Source organism: Petromyzon marinus, chromosome 28, assembly GCF_048934315.1.
Source record: "Petromyzon marinus isolate PM22_M1 ecotype Great Lakes invasive population chromosome 28, UKy_Petmar_22M1.pri1.0, whole genome shotgun sequence".
NCBI lineage: Eukaryota > Metazoa > Chordata > Hyperoartia > Petromyzontiformes > Petromyzontidae > Petromyzon > Petromyzon marinus.
In genome coordinates, this window is record NC_133694.1 from 5,216,935 (window position 1) to 5,235,014 (window position 18,080).

Below are 18,080 nucleotides of genomic sequence, written 5' to 3' on the forward strand. Positions count from 1 at the left end.
CAAGTGCGGGGCCTGTAGCATATGTTGTTATAAATGGGCCCTAAATAAAATCAAATAAACCACGTGAATATTAAAGTAATTATCTTCTTGGTTCTTTCGGTAAAGTCACGTAGAATGGAAATAAAATAATAAAAATAAAACGTATTTATTATGTTTTACCGAAAGAACCAAGAAGATGAATCCCTGCAGTCACGAAAGCTTTAAATCGAAATTTAAAGTAATTGTATTTATTATATTTGCTATACGGCAAGATAATACGACAAATCGCTAACCTTAAACACCCAGTCGTTCATAAATGTTGAAGGCAGTATAGTACTATAGTAATAGAGCAAATGCAGAATCACTGAACCGGAATTGATAGCTTGAAAGCATTTAGCGCGGGGCCCTTGAAAGTGTGATGCCAGTAGCTACGACATATGTAGTAGCTGCTATATATGTAGTAGCTGCTATGTAGTAGCTGCTATGTAGTAGCTGCTATGTAGTAGCTGCTATGTAGTAGCTGCTACATATGCTACATATGTAGTAGCTGCTACATATGTAGTAGCTGCTACATATGTAGTAGCTGCTACATATGTAGTAGCTGCTACATCTGCTACATGTGTAGTAGCTGCTACATGTGTAGTAGCATGTAGTAGCTGCTACACGTGTAGTAGCTGCTACACGTGTAGTAGCTGCTACACGTGTAGTAGCTGCTACATGTGTAGTAGCTGCTGCATCTGCTACACGTGTAGTAGCTGCTACACGTGTAGTAGTTGCTACACGTGTAGTAGCTGCTACACGTGTAGTAGCTGCTACATCTGCTACATGTGTAGTAGCTGCTACACGTGTAGCTACTTTTGCTACTGGGATAATCCGGCACTAGCCGTGGTTCCACTTTGCACCGCCGCCGCCCTCATGTCGCAGAGTCGCGGTGAAAATCCGAGTGAAACTTTTTTAAACATCATTTACTTGGTTTTTGTTGTTGTCTGACGGCGAAATCTTACGCCGCCACCTGCACCCGCGCGCACCACCGCCGCGAGTCGCACGGAGCCGAACACAAACACGCCGATCAAAGGGGACGATGCCGGCCACTCTTTTAACGTTCTCAATTTGAGCCCGAGTGGCCCTCTGAGCCCTCTCATCTCGCCGGGGCCCCTTTAGCCCGCGACCTCGCGGCCTCGCCGCCTCTCGAGACCCATCAGAGGCCCCGGATACGTGCGCAGAGTCTGTGTCTACTACAAGGGGCATCGTCACGCGACGCACACACGCGGACATGCAGCCCCTCGAATGAGTCCCCCACGGAGCGCTGCTCTCCTTGACTCCGGTCAACTCATCCCGACGGCCACTCGAACGCCCGCGTCATTTCAAAGGCGCGCGGCTCCGCGTGACGACGCCGACGAGCCGCTGCCCGCTTTCGTGGATGTCCACCGACGTCGCAATGATTTGAATCTTCCTCCTGTTTGGTTCAACCTCGCCGCATGCGCGCTCACCGAGGGGGACGGTTTGCTTGGAGTCAGGGGGTCAACTTGTACAGCTGCCCCGCGGGAGACGCGCAGGGAAGTTGCTGCGCCAAAGTTATGCCATTTCACGAAGAATATATATTCGTCATCCAGAACCTAAACCCACACTCCTATCGCGTAGGTTTTCGCGCGGTTGGGATGTACCGCTCTCCGACGCGTTTTCGCGTGTTGGCTTGCTGGCTGCACGTTCCGTTGCTGAAGAAGCTCCCAGCACGTGTGGCGAAACGTCGGACATCGTGCCGAACAACCACGTGGTAGAACATGAAACACATGGCAGAGGAGTAATCTACACGTCCTCTCTCTGTCTATCGTTCTACTCATTACTGAGGATTCGCGACCTCTGGTTAAGCCATTGCACTCTTCGTGATTTTGAACTTTACTCTAAACATTAATTTAATACCATTCTCCCGGGGGCCTTTACAACACTATCTGTCCAATCTAAGTTCCTGTCTATCTCTTTATGTACACTTCACCAAAACATCAACAGTTTTCTCAAATCCCCCCCACGCCGTCCTCCTGCCATCATCACAACCTATCCGGTGTGCGCAAAACAATTGTCGTTAAATTTTGACTTAAAACTTTCGTGACTGCAGGAATTCATGTTCTTTGCCTCTTTCGGTAAAGTCACGTAGATAGAAGAAAAAAATAATAATAAAAAGAAAGTGATTTTTTTTTCTTCTATCTACGTGACTTTACCGAAAGAACTAACAACATTTTTTCCGAAATTTATTTTTAGTATTATTTTTATATCTACGTGACTTTACCGAAAGAACCAAAGAATAACAATTGTAGTTGCCATCCATCGCGGTGTAGTCTACAGAATGCCCACCTCTGTCTCTGACAGCGCGCTTCCACTGCGTCTGTTTGCTGCCGACGCAACCACGTGCGAGCGTCGCAGCACAACAATCTAAACAATCGTCTTACACTCTCACAATATTTGTTTTTTTTTTAACTGGTCGGAATTCATTAGCCTACCAAATGTGCAATTATATTGACCGAGAGACTCCAAATGTTTACGTTTGAGATAATGAATCTTCATGGGATCTTGCCTTGTTGAATAGCGAATGATCGGTTTATCGAAACGAAGGATAAATACACATTGGCATGCCTCTCTCTGCTCTGAGATGCCTGTTTACGGTACCGCATATCTGTATTGTGTACATGTACATGCACAGCCCTTTTATAAATCCACTGCTGGATAAGGGCGTTCCCACACCGTGCGGATCATGGGGGTTATATGACCATACTTCACCACACTGGCTATTGCGGGTTGGTGAAGGTGGGTAGCCTAGACGTTGGGACATAGTACAGCACAACAATGCGTTTGGCTGCACTACCCTCTACTGCCGACAAAGTAATACCGCAGCAAGCTAATAACACCTGCCCATCCAAGCGCTATCCAGACTCAACTCTGCTTAGCACCTCGTGACATGACGAGATCGAGCACGTTGCCGAGGTGATTTGGTCAAAGACCAGTACAGTGCTTACATGGCATCTTCATAACGCGCATTACGCATGAACAGGGGTCGGCGACTAAAATAACAAGAAGAGACATTTCCGTCGAATTTCGTGACAAAAAAAAAATCGATATTTCAAGAGACGCAATGTACCTGCGCGGGAGGCTCGGGGCTGTTGCAGTGGCGTCTCCGCGTGTTCAAGTGAACGCGCCTTCGACGAAATAAACCACCGCAAGAAGTTGCTGCCATGTCGTCATTAACGCAAGGAGGCCATGAAAATGGCTTCACAGTAAAAAAAATATCGCGGAAAGATAGACTGACCAAAAAATCATCTAGATTTGAAGTTTTCGTGACTGCAAGGATCCATAGTGTTTGGTTCTTTCGGTAAAGTCACGTAGGTGAAAATATTAAATAAAAAAATAAAAGTACATTTTACTTTTATTAAATTCCATTTTTTATTTAATTTTACTTTTATTTATTTACATTTTATTTTTTCACCTACGTGACTTTGCCGAAAGAACCAAAGATTGTGACCAAAAAATAATCTACTTATTCGGCACACACATCTGTATCAATAGTCGCATGAATGTATCCTTTATGGAAAATGAGGGAACGCAAACTCAACATTGTAGGTGGACCGGCATCATGCAAAAATACATATCTTCAGCGATGGTCTATGTGGTCAATGAAGCTGCAAGAATGTAACTTAAAATGCATTCGTCGGAGGAGGCCGAGTGCCTCAGAAGTCAGAGCGTTGAGCCAGCACAGCTGAGATCTTGGGTAAGGATCCGGATTTCAGCCGCTCGTGATAAAAAAAAAATCGCGTTCTCAAGCATTGCGAGGTTGATGGGTCTCAGACCCGTCACCACTAATTGTGCAACAACAACAAAGAAATCCATCAATTTGAAGATGCGTTTGGCTTGATTAGGCTAAACATTTCAGCTGAAATAATTACAAATGTCGATTTGACCATCACGCGACAATCATACAGCTTCGAAAACATTGGGATCCTTACAGAAAGGCGCCACGTGTTTCAGCGTAAATACAATTTACTCTGAAGGCTTACGATGCCACTTCAATAGATATCTTTTTTCGGGATAAATCCTGCTTAAAAATATCTCATCAAACACAGCTGTTCTTTGACACATTCATCGCCCTGCGTTACGAATCCTTAATCTACATGGCATGTTGCGCAAGTGCACAATCAGAATAACTAACGGGCGGAAAGATCAAAACAAACTTGAAACAATACATTCATGGGGTCAAATTAATGCAGCAGTGGGTGTGTCAGTATGGTTTAAGTTTGTACTCGCCCGTATGCACATGTTAAAAAAGGAAGATTCCACATTTGACATGGCCTCGCGATAAAGCATCCCCCACTCGTTGCCGAGGTTCACAGTTAAAAACCAGTGGACCGCACCGGTTAATACTGCGATTGTAACGGCCGTAATAAAACGACAATTCCGCCGTCTGCTTCACAATTGAAGTTAAAGATCCCCTGACGTCATTCGCAAGTGTGGGCAATTGTGTGCCGTTGTTAGGGCCCAGATTTGCACACATTACCTGCAATTTACATGGCAATCGTCGCCCCGTTACTGGCAGACGAATGCCCCAGGTCACTCCCAGAAGTGAGACTCTCCTGGTCTCTCGAGTTGTCACCTGGTTAAGCAATACGAAGACGGGAACATTTAGCCTTTGATTGATACAGCAGTAAACACCTATTGCCGATAGGTGAGGATAGTAACGTGCACAAGAGGGGGCGACAGTGTGGCACAGTGGTTAGCACACCGCACTTTGTACCCACTGACCTAAGCTTGACTCCCCAGGCATGGCTAATATCAGTGGCGAGTGACATCTCTGCCGGCACCACAACACCCGCCCTTCACCAAGGTGATGAAGTATGGTCGAGTAACCCTCGTGACCGGCACGGCGTAGGTGAGGCATTCATCCAGCAGTGGATTGACAGGGCTGTAAATCTCGGAGCCGGGTTTTGCTTGCTTGGCCATCGAACAAAGGCGGTCACTGTATCACGCGGTTTCAGATGCGCTTCTGCGGCCGTCTGGAATGCTCTTCCTTCCGATACCAGGAAGACACTGGAGCTGTGGCACTTTTTAGTCTACATCGGAGGCTAATATCTTTAGAGCTCATTTTTGTGTTTATTTTTTTGTCCTTCTCCCGTACCTCCGATTGGCACGGTTGGCTGCGTACGGTGCAAAATAAGTTCAACATACACACACGCATACGGTGTAGGGGAGGACCTTCATCCGGCAGTGGATTGACCGGGCTGTAAGTCTTCTATTACAAAATACGAATGAACTAAAGCAAAACAAAAATTCATCCATCCGTACACACATCATAACACACTTGAAAATGTAAATCGATATATATATATTGCGCATCACTTTAAGAATGTTTCTTTTTTTGTTATTTTAAAAGAAGGGCATTAGATAACTCATCCGTACATAACGTATGATTGATTTAGGGGGTCTCATATCCCCGGGGGACGGCCCGCGCGTAACAATGTGGGCCAGTGTCTCGGCGCGCGCAGTGACTCACGCGCGCGCAGCATGCTCCTTTGCGCGTGTTCGTGCGCGCGTCCGCCAAACCCCCCCCACTCACCCCACTATCACCCCCGCCGTCTCCCGCAGCCGCCACTGGGGCCCTGAGCCAAAACGCACGACAGCCACACGCCTTTGCGGAACCTGGAAACTTCCGTTCCCATGACCCCCACCACCGAACCTTTGGCTCCCTAAGCACACAGCCCCTCCAATACCCCCCCAAGTCCCCCCACCCACCCATCCAACCCCCCCCTCCCACGCCGCCACCCACCCACGCCGCCGCCGCCTCATCCCTCCCTCCTCCTCATCCTCCAAAGCAGCCACTGCTGCTGCATCGCCCCCCCCCACCGCCACTCTCCCCTCCATCGCCTCGCTCCCTTGCATCGCCTCCTCTCCCGCCCCGCCCGCCCGCCCCACTCATCCATCGCCTCCCCCGCCCGGCGCCGGCCGGCGCACACGTTCAGCACGTGCCCCTTCTCGCCGACTCAGCCGCGGGGAGAAAGTTCCTGCAACGCACCGCACCGCTCCGCTCGCTCGCTCGCTTCAAGGGTGTAAGGGGCCATCCATACATGACGTCACGCACCTAGGGGAAGGGGTGGGGGGGGGGAGTCAGATATTTGTGACGATGTGTGACGAGGAGGGGCGGGGGGGGTTTGAGAAATGTGACGTCACATCAAAAAAACGCGCAACTTTAAATAAATATAGACAACACGTTCTACTTAATTAAATAGACGTTTTAAATAAATGTTTTCTCCTACAACATCAGAGTGCAGCGCCACATTAAATACGCACTACAATGACAATAGTTTTAAGCGATTTGAAGCATGTTTAATTTTCAAAATGGAAATATGTTTTTTTTTTGGGGGGGGGGGGTGCAGAGCTTTGTGACGTCATATTTGAGGGGGGGGGTCTGACTTTTTGTGACGCCGTGTGACGAGGCGGGGGGGGTCAAAAATCGTCCAAATCGCGTGACGTCATTTATGGACAGCCCCTAACGCGTGCGTGGCAGGCAAAGCACGCGATCCCAACTCCGAAGTGAATTGTGACGACGATTCGTCGGGGCTGATGGGAAAGATGGCGATTGAGTCGTGACGGGTACGCGTGCTTCGGCGCGGTTTTGTCCGTCCGCCGATGGATTTTTTTTGTTTGTTTCGGTTTTTTTTAGTCGGTGGTCACATCACGATAGCTGCGGAAAGGCAGGGGGGCCGACGGAGCCGGGGGGGGTCGACGGAGCTGGGGGGGGCGACGGAGCCGGGGGGGGCGACGGAGCTGGGGGGGGGGCGACGGCGCGAGCAGAGGGAGCCGACACTGACTCACTCACACATCATACACTGACTCACTCACACCATACACTGACTCACTCACACCATGCACTGACTCACTCACACATCATGCACTGACTCACTCACACATCATACACCGACTCACTCACACATCATACACTGACTCACTCACACATCATGCACTGACTCACTCACACATCATGCACTGACTCACTCACACATCATACACTGACTCACTCACACCATGCACTGACTCACTCACACATAATACACTGACTCACACACCATACACTGACTCACTCACACATCATGCACTGGCTCACTCACACCATGCACTGACTCACTCACACATCATGCACTGACTCGCTCATTATGCGCTTACTCACTCACACATCATACACTGACTCACTCACACCATGCACTGACTCACTCACACATCATGCACTGACTCACTCACACATCATACACTGACTCACTCACACATCATACACTGACTCACTCACACCATTCACTCACTCACACATCATACACTGACTCACTCACACCATGGACTGACTCACTCACACATCATGCACTGACTCACTCACACATCATGCACTGACTCACTCACACATCATGCACTGACTCACTCACACCATGCACTGACTCACTCACACATCATGCACTGACTCACTCACACAACATGCACTGACTCACTCACACATCATACACTGACTCACTCACACCATGCACTGACTCACTCACACATCATACACTGACTCACTCACACACCATACACTGACTCACTCACACAACATGCACTGACTCACTCACACCATGCACTGACTCACTCACACATCATACACTGACTCACTCACAGCATGCACTGACTCACTCACACAACATGCACTGACTCACTCACACCATGCACTGACTCACTCACACATCATGCACTGACTCACTCACACATCATGCACTGACTCACTCACACCATGCACTTACTCACTCACACCATGCACTGACTCACTCACACACCATGCACTGACTCACTCACACCATGCACTGACTCACTCACACACCATGCACTGACTCACTCACACCATGCACTGACTCACTCACACACCATGCACTGACTCACTCACACCATGCACTGACTCACTCACACATCATACACTGACTCACTCACACACCATACACTGACTCACTCACACCATGCACTGACTCACTCACACATCATACACTGACTCACTCACACATAATACACTGACTCACTCACACAACATGCACTGACTCACTCACACCATGCACTGACTCACTCACACATCATGCACTGACTCACTCACACCATGCACTGACTCACTCACACCATGCACTGACTCACTCACACCATGCACTGACTCACTCACACACCATGCACTGACTCACTCACACCATGCACTGACTCACTCACACACCATGCACTGACTCACTCACACCATGCACTGACTCACTCACACACCATGCACTGACTCACTCACACCATGCACTGACTCACTCACACATCATACACTGACTCACTCACACACCATACACTGACTCACTCACACCATGCACTAACTCACTCACACATCATACACTGACTCACTCACACATCATGCACTGACTCACTCACACATCATGCACTGACTCACTCACACCATGCACTGACTCACTCACACATCATGCACTGACTCACTTACACCATGCATTGACTCACTCACACCATGCACTGACTCACTCACACCATGCACTGACTCACTCACACATCTTACACTGACTCACTCACACATCATGCACTGACTCACTCAGACCATGCACTGACTCACCCACACCATGCACTCACTCACACATCATACACTGACTCGCTCATCATGCGTTTACTCACTCACACATCATACACTCGCACAACCACTGACCCATTCACTCATCATACACAGGTTCACTCATCGTCTGCTGGCTCACTCGCACATCATACACTCACTCACACTGCCGCTGACTCGACCACACATCATACACTCACTCATCATGCGCTAACACATTGTGCGCTGACTCACACATCATACACTCACTCACGCTGCTGCTGACTCACTCACACATCATACACTCACACATCATACACTGACTCACATATCATACACTCACTCACGCTGCTGCTGACTCACTCGCACATCATACACTCACTCACGCTGCTGCTGACTCACTCACACATCATACACTGACTCACGCTGCTGCTGACTCACTCACACATCATACACTGGGAGTGTCGTGCTGCCAGCTATGGCTGCAGATTTTTGTCGTACGTGTTATGTATATCGTTTATTGTTAAATTTAAAATCACAGTTCCTATGATTACTGTTATTACATTGTTTTTTTAGCTTTATTTTGGTGATTCGAAAATATATGGTTAATCTAAATTGTCTTTTGATTGTTGTTGTTGTTGGCTTGCACCACATTGATTTTTGTACACTGCTTTTAACATGTTTTTTTTCGTGTGGAATATTTGCTGGTTTATTCCAGGATGTTTCTGTTACGCGTTGTCGCTTTAAGATGTTCTGTGTTCAAATTTTGTTTGTTGCGGTTGCACCCGACTTAAGAGCCGCATGGCTCACATGGCTATACCTAATAAATGAAACTTGAAACAACCAGCGCTGTTGAAGCTGCGATAGATAAGCGTTAACGTGTTGTTTTGTTGTGCATTGCGCAAGGTTATTTGTCAGGACTTGTGAATAAGAGACGATGGGACAGAATTCCAAAGCCGAAGTACCCATAGAAACCCCACAAATGTAATGGGATACAATTCCTAGCTCCACACAGATTGATTCAATAATCAATTGTGCGGCACCACGTAGCCCAACCCGACAACACCTGATATTGATTTAAGAGATTTCTTTCATGCGTACTTTTTTTTTCCAGGGCCAAGTCAGCCTCCCCACTCAAACGAGCAGAGGGCATGTGGCACGAATCTCTGTTTTTGGTAGGTCTGAGTCAGTGTTTAAAATTCCACATTCCAATGGCAGGGACCAGTTATCTATGAGACAGCCACAATTTATTTCCCACAAAGTATAGGGATGAACGGCTGAGTTGACCCACCCTAGGATTCAAACTCACAACATTGCAATTAAAAGTCGAGTGGTCATCAGAAAGATCCACTGGGATGGACAATGTAGATGTATAAATGATCGCTGAAGAGAAGCGGGGACAAGTTGAGATCGGTTTTCGTTTATGAACAGCAATCTTCGAGATTTTGATTTAAAGCTTTCGTGACTGCAGGGATTCATATTCTTGGTTCTTTCGGTAAAGTCACGTAGAAGGGAAAGAATAAAATAATAAAAATATAAAACAATACAATTCTCACGACGTTTCGACTGCAAATTTTCTTGCTGTGGTTTTCACACCTGATGATGATTGCTTGTGTTGCAGTCGAAACGTCGTGAGAATGTTATTGTTTTATATTTTTATTATTTTATTGTTTCCCTTCTACGTGACTTTACCGAAAGAACCAAGAATATATAATCTTTGAGATGTTAAAAGGTAGCAGACACATTTATTATATTTCAGACAACATGATCACGATTAACATGAATGTATTGGTTAACGGGGAGAGTGGTGGCAAAGTGCATTATTTGCGGCCTGCATTATAAACTACCAAACTTTTTATTTTATTTTACCAGTGAAGGCCCACTGAGGTGTATAGCTCTTTGTCAGAAGCAACCCGGCCACAAATGATAGCTCAACGAATTGGATGATCACGTGGACATTTATAGCCGCAGCCAACGACTCTAAACGCGTTTATCTAAATGTGGAGGGCAAACCGGAGGACCCGGAGAAAAATCCACGCGACCACGGGGAGAGAGAGACACGCAAACTCCGAATATACAGCAGGCGCCAGGGTTGGCATTTAACCCACGACCTCATGTATACCAGGCGAGGGAGATGACATCTCGCCACCGGGGTACGCTATGAAACCCGACAACCTGAGTTTGTTTCCTGTCCAAGGCTAACATCAGTGCTGATATCTAAACGGTTCTAGCTCCCCCCCCCCATTCCCAACCAACGACCCCACTCATCTTCACCAATTCACACCGTCCAGTGAGGTGAAGTATGGCCAAACGACCCCCCGCAACCGAAACTGCAGTGGATTGACAAAGGCTTACGAATTGTTATTGGTAAAAAAAAAAACGCAAACAAATATTGGTGCGTTTTCGGGAAGTTGAGCTTGGGAAGGCTCCGTTGAACACAAGTGTAGAGACATCAGCGTGGGATGATAATTGCCAGCCAACTCAAACTGCATGCGGTGTCTGTGTAGTGGGTTCCAGGACACGGAGACGGCAGAATAGAAGCAGCACTATTTATTTAAACCTTAACAAGGGTTACACTAGAAGGGGTAGCGGCCCCTCCACCCGTATAACTCAGGAACACACCCCAGGCTCTCTAGCCTAAGCTCTAGGCTCCCAGTTCCTCCGGGTAGGGCTCTAAGGGAGGCTATCAGATCCGGCCCTGGTTAGGCACAGATCTCGGCACCCCGCCGACCAGACCGGCCCTTAGAAGGACTCTGACTCTGGGGCTCTGGGGCCGCACCACTGGCTTGCTGTGCCGGCCCTGAAAAGGGCAGCGGTCACAGGAGTTCCAGGGTCTCACCTAGCTGGCCTTCTTTCTTCACTGGTTGCTTCAGCCTCGGGCCCCACACTCTGCCCCGAGCTCCCTGGCTCCCCGCACTTTATACCCACTGGAGCCTTAGCGGACGTTGTTGTAGCCACCAAGGTGTGGGTGAACCACACCTTCCCGTGTCATGTGTTTATTCCCCATAGCACCCCTACATCTGTAAGGGACGTGTGAAGCAAAGTAATGCACAACGTGGAATTGTAGAATTTCCACCGCCGGCTCAAGGCTGTAAACGGTTAAAATGAGCACCGCATCAATTGCTCATTTGAGCAAGAAATCACTTTGTCGTCACCCACCATCATCTTCATCGTCGCTTAGTGTATAACGCTCAGCGTAACATTGCGGCCTGGGTCTGCGTGTTCGCCGCTTGAGCTGCGATGTTGTTACGCGGTCTCTGATTCCATCCAGTGGATGGAATCGACTCTACAGTTTGGACGGACGCCCTGTGCGCGGCTGGCACCCCTGGCGTGCTGCAGTTCACAAAACAGGGCACTTGCAAACATCGTCGCAACACACGCGTCTAACGTTGGCACGACGTTCGTTGAATTACGGCAAAAGAACTCGCGGATGGTATTGCCGTACATTCACGACAATTGATGATGAGGGCCCCTATTGTCGCTGGCGTATGTCTCTCAAGCTTGTTCATTGCTTTCTGGCTGCCCAGTCGCGTTGGGTTAACGGGGTGTAGTGTACCTTGCCGATGAGATGCAATGTGGTCAAAATCCCAGTTTCATTAATAATAAAATTCGACTCGGTAACAGTAATCTAAAAAGAGATGGGATCAATGTTATTTACATTCAGGATTAAACCACCATCTTCCACTTTCCGTTTAATATGGAGGCTTTCGCGACAAATATTATCCATAATAGAGATTTTTTTTTGGGTTAGATCGCGTAAATGTCAATGTGTCGTTAAACCCGCCACTACCCGACACAGCCAATTAGTAAGTTGTGTTGCTAGAACGGCACACCGGTGTGTTGGGAGAATAATTCCACAACATTTACAATTCGAGTCCGAAGTTTCGCCAGTAATTACAACTAGCATCTTCAGACGACAGCCAGATTCGTGGAGAAATCCTCCCGTGTTAAATTATGATTGGTAATTAGTTTTTTGGGGTTTGATCGTGCCGGCATATTTAACCATAACCCTCCTACTACCCGAGAGATCCAATCAATAAAAGTTGTCACGTGGGTGAATATGCAAATTTATTAGATTGTTTTCAACGCCTTGAACGTTGAGATGTAAAGTTGACATTTGACATCATACCAACTTGATGATCGAACCCAAAAGTTACTGGTTATGAATCCTTCTATGGATCGTGAAACCCTACGCATAATAACGATAATACAAAAAAATGGTATGCGGCATTACATTATTACCAATCATTTATTTTTAAACGATATTACCCATTGTGTATCAAAGTACACAGATTTCTAAAATACTGTGATTTAATTCCTTTTTAAGCGTGAGGTTTCAAAAAAAGAAAGAAAAAACGTTACTCTCGTACGTAAGCAATGGGACAGGAGAAAAGAAAACCCTGGAGACAATACTTTGGGAAATTCCACCTTCAGACAGTGCAAAGTGCAACAACCAGGCTTTGCTTTTAAACCTTTAATAGGGACAGTGTAGCGGCGCAGTGGCTGGCGCATCGCACTATAATCCTTGAAGCCTGAGTTTGATTCCTGGCCAAGGCTACTATCAGAGGCGAGTGACATGGTGACGCTGCCAACCCACCGCCCTCCCCACCCCCGAAAAAAATTGCATCTTATATTTGTCTTAAAATATTGTTAGAACTTGTATTAAAGCAGTAGACAGCTATTAGCAAGTATGTTAGACATTGATATGGGTACCTCCAGAGAGAACACGTTTCGAATTTTGAAATATCAGATTGCAAGGAAAAATAATATCTACAGAAACAGTGGGGGGGGGGAGTAAGAGCTCATTTCGTTTACAAATGTAGTGACGACTTGACACACTTGTCTTGAGATCATTTCTTTATTGAAGAGATGCGTTCACTCGAACAGGCGGAGACCCCCACTGCAACAGGCCCGAGTCTCCCGCGCATCTCCCTTATATATATGGACCGAGGCCACGCCGCCATTCTCGAACCTTCTCGCTGGCTCGAGACCACTCGCTCTACCTGCAGACTCCACTGTCCTCTTCCGTCACCTGGCTACGCTCCTATTCTCGATCATTCCCGTAGCCACCAGTCCATTCGTACTGCAGGCTGACTTCCCCTGTCATTACCTCCCGTGGCCACTAGTCCATTCGTACTGCAGGCTGACTCTCCTGTCATTACCTCCCGTGGCCACTAGTCCATTCGCATTGTAGGCTGACTCCCCTGTCATTACCTCACGTGGCCACTAGTCCATTCGCATTGTAGGCTGACTCCCCTGTCATTACCTCCCGTGGCCACTAGTCCATTCGCATTGTAGGCTGACTCCCCTGTCATTACCTCACGTGGCCACTAGTCCATTCGCATTGTAGGCTGATTCCACTGTCATTACCTCACGTGGCCACTAGTCCATTCGCATTGTAGGCTGATTCCACTGTCATTACCTCATGTGGCCACTAGTCCACCAACACCGCAAGTTGGCTCTACTGTCATTACACAAAGGAGATGTCACTACATCTAAATCAGGTGAAGCCTCCCATAAACCACGTGGCTTCTGTGTGGCCACCCCCACTCTGAAACCCCTCCCCTCTCTCCGCCGCCCGCTGCGAAAACAGACGCCGCCCCGTGCAGCAGCAGAAGCGTAGTGGGCCTTGTGTAGTCTCTTCCTTCCCTATCCTCATCCATCCCGACCCTTCGCTCCCGTTTCTCCGTTCGTTCAAACTAAAACTAAACTTTTTTTTAGTTTACAAGGTTTGGCCCGCTGAGCTATGCAGTTCTCTTTCAGAAGTGACCTGGCCACAAATGATCTCCCAATTAAGTGCCTTATCACGTGGAAATGTATAGCAGACAAATACTCTAAAGGCGTGTTGATTCTAAATGTGGAAGGGGAAAAAAACCGAAGGACCTGGACAAAAATCCACGCGACTGCGGGGAAGAGAGACACGCAAACTCCAAATATACAGCAGCAGACGTCAGGGTCGGGATCGAACCCACGACCTCCTGCATACCAGACTAGGTAGTTGACATCTCAAATTTTTAAATATTAGCTGTTCTAACCTCTGCACCCATACATTACATATCCTTGACTCTACCCACCTTAACCGTGCTGTAGCCCGGAGTAAGAAGTTGCGAGTGCCTACACAAGTAGTGTATACTTCCAGACTTTCAGTGATGGTATGTGTCTGGTCGGTTGTAGGGAAGCTTTCTGAAGCCATGCGTGGTCACGCGTGTTTGTTGTTCTTGTTGATTTTTAAATATATTTATTTTACTTAAATTATGATTCACTATGAGGATGATCACGACGATGAATGTATACTTACAAACAACACATTTTTTCCCTGCATGAGCAACTTAAGTAAGAGTTACAATATGCGATTGTTAAATGTAGATATATATAAAGTTTTGTGATAGCTGCCAGCCCGACTGTCACTGCTAATTTGCTGCGTTATCAAAGGCTCGAAAGAGTATTTATATGAGTACATTTTTAGTTGTTAAACCATAAAAAAGTGTTTTTCTGTGTACATTTGTACATGACACGCAGCCAAGATATGGCGTGCAAATGTAGGTATTGGCATTGCTTCTGCGAATGCAACGTGGCAGTAGGGCACGCCGACTCCACTTTAAAACAAGAAAGGAAGATGATATCCAAACACGGGCCGCATGCATTTGCTTGAAAAGTCGAGCACAAACCAAACAGAACGTCAAGAAATAAAGTGGTAAATCCTGAAAATGAGTGTTTTCTTTTCCTATCAATGGGCCCTTGAGGTTTGGAGTGCCGCTCGAGGTTTGGCGATGCTTTGCCAGGCTCCCCTTGTGCAATTAGAGACGGCAAACACAGAGAGCTCCCCCCCTCCCTCCCTGCACCCACCTCCACCCCAACCACCGCAAGGACACGCGGACAGGCGGCCACTCACCGCCACCTCAATGCAACTCTCCCTTACATAGCCGTGTCCAAATACAGCGCACAAAGGGAGGACACAAAGGTGGTGGGTGGCGGGTGGGGAGGAGGGGAGGGCCTTCCATTTTAAACGAGGGCGCACACAGACCCAGGCACGCGCGGTCCGCCGCGCACGTACACGGGCTAATCCATTCGAGGTGGCGCCCACCTCCCCCTTCCACCTTGCAGGCGTACGGAGGTGTGGCGAGGCCGTGTCGAAAGCAGAACAGCAAGGAGGTTGCAAGCACCTGCGCCGATGGCACGAAAGCCGTCTGCGTCGCGCCAAGAGACAATGAGCGCTCGCTCGCTCGCTCTTGTTGAACGCACGTGGCTTTCACTTGCCAAGAGGCACCCTTCCGAAGTCCTCGTACGGGAATTGGCGCAAACGAGGTGAAGATATCGGTTAAAGGCGCAGCCCTGAAATCGCCTGCTCGCGAGAGTGTTTCTTACAGGGAATTTGGTCTACGTGATTCAAGTTGACCGGACCCTTTTTTTCTTTTTTTGCCGAACAGGTCCGTCCACTGCTTGCCGAGCTGCATTGGCTTCCGGTTTCCCAACGGAATACAGGATAATGTCGCACACGTTACACACACACAAAGTACTTGCCACGAGTGAACCACCAATAACCTTGCTGATCTCGTCAAGGGCCATGAACCATCACGCGACACTCTGGCCACCCTCGCAGCAGCAGAGGCTTTTAACTGCTGGCCATCGAACAAAGACGGTGATGACCGCATCGCGGCGCTTTCACGATGCCCATCTGCGGCCGTCTGGAACGCTCTTCCTTCCGATATTAGGAAGCCACTGGAGCTATGCACTTTTCAATCTAAATTGAAACCTAATTTCTTTAGAACTTATTGCTTGTGTTTGGTTTGTTGTCCCCCCCCCCCTCCCCGCACCTTCGATGAACACAGTTGTCTACGTATGGTGCGAAAGAAGGTCAACATACATACACGTGTAGTGTAACAGCGCCCCCTGGTGGACAGCGGCGGAAACTGTGGTGGACAGACAGCGCACACGCCGGTGCGGGCGTGTGAGCACGGTGTGTTGGCAGGGCGGAGGAACTGGGGCAAGGGTCACGGAGGACCCCGACTGGAGGCCCCTGGAACCTGCTAGCGGGTTCGAGAAGGGCGGAGCCAGGGCCGCGCCGGGAGCATAAAAGGAGCCGCGAGCGGGGGGCTCGGGGCTGCCGGTTCTGCTCGTTGGACTCGTCTCGTCGCCCCTGTCGTCTCGTCGCCGCCGTCGCTAAACGTCTCCGCTAGACGTTGCGCTACGAATGAGAGTAGTTGGCTATCTCGGTCAGCGCCGTCAGTGTTAGACGTGCTAGTGTTGTGTACAGGCTGAGCTACAGTGGAGAGTGTGTGGACGAGACTGTGAAAGTTGTTAATAAAGAAGGTGCCTCCTAGAAACTCTGTCTCGGAATCGTTGACACTACACATGCATACATGTCGGAAAATTGTGGGTGGGACCCACATTTTACCCCACCTTCCACGCGTAAAAAAAAAAACTGGCGTACCCATGGAATACCGCCCCCCAAAAAGGGTATTATTTGGCCTAATTTTCCAAGCTCGCCGCACCGTCTTGGAAGAGGTGGGAAGTACCCGCACCTTTACCACTTCACAAATGAGTTTACGTTCATGTCGTGGCTGGACAGCTGTTCCGGGAGATCAAATCACACCAGTGACCTCTGCGTTGCATTTCCAGTGGCATAACCATTACACCGTACACACGTATCCCACTTTAATAATATTAATAATGGGGATGTATTAAACACCACTCATCGTTTGTGATTGATGGCTGTTAAACAAGGCACCTTGCATGCACAATACGCCGCTCTCTTTTGCTCTTCCAATTTAATTAAAACTGCCTGGCAGAATTTGAATTAAATTGCGTAAACCGTTTCTGTTTGGGGTGTCAACCACTCAGAACATCTCCTGTAATAGACGCTGTGTGTGTGTGAGAGAGAGATGCCACAGGTGTGAGCATCTCCATCGACGCTGCCAGCTCCCTTCCTCGCTGTTCCTGTGTGAGACACGGAGATGTTACGGTCACAATATCCCATCGTCTGCTGAGAAGAAAGTAAGAGGAGAAGCATCACATTGAAATGGGGTGTCTGTAAGTAGAGCACTGGGAAGATGAAAACGCATGAGTGAAGAGAAGACAAAAATAACTTTGGGCACGGTGCCGTCATCACCATCATCATCATCACGATCCATGGGGCAGATAGCCCACAGGTGTCCACTGCACGTTTCATAATTTGTTGTTTCCACTTTCCTCTGTGTTGTAGTGACAATATGCTCAAGTAGTGCGTTACATCTTTCTGGCACCAAACTCTTTACGTCATCGTCGATCCATTCTCCCTGAGGTATTCCTCTCTTTCCTCTTCATTACACTTTTCCTGCTGTTGTCCATTCGACGTATGTATTTGAATAAATACGATGTTTTGACGAGAGTAAGGGGATCATTAGTCGCCATCCATGTATACGATCTTCCTAAGATGACAGACGATATATAAACAAGAGGTCTATGTATATATATAGAAAGATCAGAGAGATGTAAACAGAAATATAGA